The sequence below is a fragment of the Sorex fumeus genome, unplaced genomic scaffold, assembly GCF_029834395.1.
Source record: "Sorex fumeus unplaced genomic scaffold, SorFum_2.1 ptg000128l, whole genome shotgun sequence".
Classification (NCBI taxonomy): Eukaryota; Metazoa; Chordata; class Mammalia; order Eulipotyphla; family Soricidae; genus Sorex; species Sorex fumeus.
The window spans coordinates 11,487,766-11,493,258 of NW_026606185.1; the positions used below are offsets into that span (position 1 = coordinate 11,487,766).

The 5,493-nt window shown below is 38.6% G+C and overlaps 1 pseudogene; it reads right to left on the reverse strand.

Annotated features, from left to right (window-relative positions):
- Positions 1-2,240: 2,240 nt before the first annotated feature.
- Positions 2,241-2,800, reverse strand: LOC130045374 (myosin regulatory light polypeptide 9-like; annotated as a pseudogene).
- Between the last annotated feature and the right edge of the window lie 2,693 nt (positions 2,801-5,493).

Consider the following 5,493-nt stretch of genomic DNA (forward strand, 5'->3'; position numbering starts at 1 on the left):
TATATAAAAATCACAAACAACACATTGTAACCATGTTATCTAACCTAAAATAAAGTTAAAAAATTAATTAATTAGTTCAGGCCAGGAAGATAGCTCCATAGTTGGAAGCCTGCCTCATGAGCGGGGGTGGGAGGGCATGGAAGAGTGGGACCAGAAGGCAGCTAGAAAAGAGAGGCGATCACTAAGAAAATGATGGTTGGAGAAATAGGTCGGGATGGGAGATGTGGCCTGAAAGTAGATAAAGGAGCAAGCATGATAACTTCTTAGTATTTGCATTGCAAATCATAATGCCCAGAAGTAGAGAGAGAGTAAGGGGAGTATTATCTACTATGGAGGTACTGGTGTTAGGGCACAGCTCTTGATCTCCAACTGCAGACAAGGACCACACAGAAATGCAATCAGCAAGCAGGCAGTTTATTAAGTTGGCTAGCCAGGGTTGTGCACACACACACACACACACACACACACACACACACACACACACAGTGGCGTGCAGGTCCTGTGTGAAAGGCCAGACCCCGAACCAAGTTACAGGGATTACTTATATAGACCCAAGTTGGCCGTTACAGCAGATTTGAAGGTCACAATTTATGTAAGTGCCTGCTACGGTCTTCACACAATATCCGGGTCTGAGGGCTGAGCCCAGACCCATGACAGCCATCTGTTTCCTTAGTCAACCACAAGGTCTTTTCTAAAGATAGATTATACCCTTATATGGTCATAGCTCAGGGGCTCGTACATTCCTCCTGGAACAACCCGACAGTAGAGGCCTGAGTGGAAACTTCACTATCTTCATAGTCCTTGGACCAGTCCGAGGCCGTCCTGTCCTAACAGTAGGAGGGTGGGAATGTGGGGGTATCTGGGGATATTGGTGGCAGGGAATGTAAACTGGTGGAGGGATGGGTGTTTGATCATTGTGTTATGGTAACTCAAACATGAAAACTTGTAACTATATCTCGAGGTAACTCAATAAAATAAAAAAAATAACAAAAACCAGATTTATATGTTTTCTTCTGTATTTTGATATATTTTAATGGTAAATGTAAGAATCCTAAAAAACTAGGCTTTTGGACCCACTACTCTATAATTTTATTCAAAATATTAGATTTTCACTTTACATAATTACCATCTGAAGTAAATATAGATACGGCAAATAATAGTACTTGTAAATTATGTATATGTTTTAAATATTACAAAATATCTTAAAGTGAAAGGTAAAGGTAAAGGTAAAGGCCCTCCAGTTGATTGTCGATTTGCTCGAGCGGGCCCAGTAACGTCTCCATTGGAGACCTTGTTGTTACTGTGTCTGGCATATCGAATACTCGCGGTAGCTTGCCGGGCTCTCCGTGTCTGACTTAAAGTGAAAAGGGCTGAGAAAAAAAATTAATTAGTTCAACTTTCTCTTAGGTACTCTGAGTTTTCTGAAAGTTCTCAAAAAGCATTTAGTTGTAGTTTTTGCATTTTAAAAAATTTTTCTCATAAATATGATACTGTGATTAGTTTATTGAACTGAATATTTGTGTGAAGCACAGTACACAAATATTATTGCATCAATAGTTTAAAATCTGCCAAGAAATAAAATTTTGTTTTTATATTAATTGTGTACATTTATTTTCTGTTATTTCTTAGTTACTGGCATTTAGTTTGTGGTGATTCAATACTTTGTTACTTCTGACAGCACTAATCTGATAGCCATTGACATATTGGCTTTCTCACATTGTCTTCTTCCATTCAAAGTATAAATGATTGGGTCAGAGATATAGTATAGGAAAGATACTACTTGTTGCAAATGGCTGACCTCAAATTCATCCCCAGTCCCACACATGTCACCATGAGGCCTGCCAGGGTGATCCCTCATTGCAGGCAGAGCTAGAAGTAAGCTCTGAGCACTTCCGGATGTGGTTCCAAGACAAAACAATTTTTTTATCATAAAGTTTAATTATGATTCAGAAAAAATTGGGTGAATAACCTTCTCTGAAAAAATATATTGACTCTGTGTACAGATTTTTTGTGCAGTTATTTTGGGGGAGAGGAGATGGTAAGTTAACTTACCCTATTTTCTATTTTGTAAATGACAATAAGTCCAGTTTCCAGTTTGATTATAGAGATGCATGTGCCCAAAATGGCTGAGAATAAATACAGTAAGAAAAGGAAAAAGCTAAGGACATGCAATAGGCTCTAAGAGAAAATCTCAGAAATACCCAAATCAAATTGGCAACAAAGAGCTTTTAGCTGGAAAGTGAAGTTCTTTTCAGTCATCTTTGTCTTTCGCTCCATGTTTGAGGATGCGTGTTAACTCAATGTAATTAAAATTTCCCTTTTTGTCAATAGGTGCTTCTCTATACAGCTCATCCACTTCCTCATCTGTAAACAGATCTCCCATTGTGGTAAACAGTTCTCTCAGGTAATCTTCCTGAATGGTACCAGTGGCTTCTTCATCAAAGCAAGCAAAGGCATTTGATGACATCTTCTGGATCTGTGCCATTTAACTTCTCACCAAACATCGTGAAAAACATGGTAAAATTTATGGGACCTGGAGCCTCACTCATCATGGTATCTAGATACTCATCAGTTGCATTTTTCCCCAGGGAGGCAAGCATATCATGCAGATCTTCCTTGTCAATGAAACCATCTCTGTTCTGATCAATCATGTTGAAGGCTTCTTTAAACTCCTGAATCTGTGACTGGTCAAACATTGCAAACACATTGGATGTTGTGCGCTGGGGGCGCTTCTTGGTGTTCTTGATATTTGCCCTTTTACTTGACATGGTGGCAGTTAAATCCGGCACAGACGCAAGAAGCCAAGTACCTGCGAAACGTCCTAGGAACCGCCCCCCCCCAATTTTTTAAAAATATCATTTAAATGATATAAAATGAAAGAGGTGAGAATCAGTCAAAATAAGTAAACTCAAAATTGTATTTTCAGTGAAGCAAAATAGTTTTAATTAGGGACTAAGAGAGAGGTAGAACTTTGTCATATGTAAAAGATAGTTGAAATAATGAACAAGATTTGGAATATGGATGATTCTATACGTTAACAGATAATTCAATATTTCTTGAATAATAGCAATTAAAAATTAAAAAGTATAGGCATCTTTCATTGAAATAGTTTATTCAATAAAATCATATAAATATACAAATGAATAAAAGGTAGTATAAAACCAAAATTGAAGTAAATTCTAAGACCTCATTGACTGTTTTTGAAGACCTTACCATTTATTTATTTATTTATTTATTTTTATGTCAGAGAACTGCTTTCCAGCCATTGATTAAGCTGATTGAATTGAGCATGAACTGCACGTTACTTTAAAACTTTTTCTTTAATTGGGTTCTGTGAGATAGATCATAACAGAGCTGTTCATAATTGGGCTTCAGTCATACAATGATCTAGCACCCATCCTTCCACCAGTGTACATTTCCCACCACCAATGTCCCCCATTTTCCCACTATCCTTCCCCCAGCCCCTCATCCCCAGCCTCCCTCTATAGGAGGCACTTTACTTCTTGCTCTCTCTCTCTCCTTTTCCTTTTGTGCATTATGATTTGCAGTATAGGTGCTAAGAGATCAGGGTTCAGGGCATTTGGTATTTTTAACAGGACAGTAAGGCTGGAGTAGCTTTTCAATTGGGTGACTGCTGTGAGGTGTGGATGTGACTGATATTTAGAGAGATAAAAATTACCTTGTCCGTGAGTAAATTTAAATATATGTATGATATTCTAGTAGATAATTTAGGATGCTTCAGAATAAATTTAATATTTACTAAAAAGTTTAACATCAACAGTCAGAATGTATTAGAAAACATATAAGATTTAGCAAGAATGTTAGGTTATGCTAAGAATGAAAATCTCTCATAAACAAAGTTATTCTTTTTTTACCTTATTAATAAATCTAAAAGTTTGATATCGCTAGGTAAAGGTAAAGGTAAAGGCCCTCCCGTTGATCGTCGATTTGCTCGAGTGGGCCCAGTAACGTCTCCATTGGAGACATTGTTGTTACTGTGTCTGGCATATCAAATACTCTCGGTAGCTTGCCGGGCTCTCCGAGAGGGGCGGAGGAATCGAACTCGGGTCGGCCATGTTGGCCGTGTGTAAGGCGAACGCCCTACCCGCTGTGCTATCACTCCAGCCCTTGATATCGCTAAGTTCTAAATATAATTTTTTATTATTATTGCTCGAGCGGGCCCAGTAACATCTCCATTGGAGACTTTGTTGTTACTGTGTCTGGCATATCGAATACTCTCGGTAGCTTGCCGGGCTCTCCGAGAGGGGCGGAGGAATCGAACTCGGGTCGGCCATGTTGGCCGCTTGTAAGGCGAACGCCCTACCTGCTGTGCTATCGCTCCAGCCCTGTTTACCTTTACCTTTATTATTATTATTTTTTTTGCTTTTTGGGTCACACCTGGTGATGCCCAGGGGTTGCTGTTGGCTCATGCATTCAGGAATTACTCCTGGCAGTGCTCCGGGAACCATATGGGATGCTAGGAATCGAACCTGGGTCGGCCTTATGAAAGGCAAATGCCCTACCCGCTATACTATCTCTCCAGCTCCCTAAATCTACTTTTATTTTTGTATAAAAATAAAGGGCTGGAGCGATAGCACAGTGGTAGGGCGTTTGCCTAGTGTGCAGCCAGCCTGGTTGAGCCGGGTTCGATTCTTCTGCCCCTCTCAGAGAGCCCAGCAAGCTACCGAGAGTATCTCGCCTGCATGGCAAAGCCTGGCAAGCTCCCTGTGATGTGATGTATTCAATATGCCAAATGCAGGAACAACAAGTCTCAAAATGGAGACATTGCTGGGTCTGCTCGAGCAAATCGATGAACAACGGGAGAACAGTGTAGACAGTGCAATAAAAATGAAAATTATACCTAGAGAAAATGTTTTATACAAACATTTATATAAAAATATAAATACAAAAACATTTTAAATAAAACATCTTAAAATGTTTCACATAAGATGCTTTATATAAACATAGCATTATTTCAAACACATAAGCTATCTCATTTCATTTTTCAAATAGGGCCAATCACAGAATATCTCAGGGAATTCGGGACCATTAACTACCCTGGTTCCTCGGCTAGTGCTGCAGTGCTCCAAAGTCAACAAGTTTATACAGAATGGTTATGGAGGATAGGGAACTCACTTGAGACCAGGGATTCAACAAAGTCGCTTGCACATTTTTTATGTGTATTCTGATACTTGGGGTATATTGAGTCCTGGCTATTTTTGTTCTTTAGTGTGTATCATATTTTTTCTTATTAATATTTTACAATATACACTATCATTGTTTCACATTTATGTTACTGATGCACAATACCCATCTAGAGTGCCAGAATTCTTCAGCCATTCTTATCTTCAGGTAAATGGTATGCATTTTTCTTTACTTCTGAGTATTTGTAATACAATAAAAAATAGCATTACTTTAAGTGACTATAATCAAAATATTTTTATTTGAAGCCCAGTTTAAAAATAAATCTAAAGGGTATCCATGTTATCATGA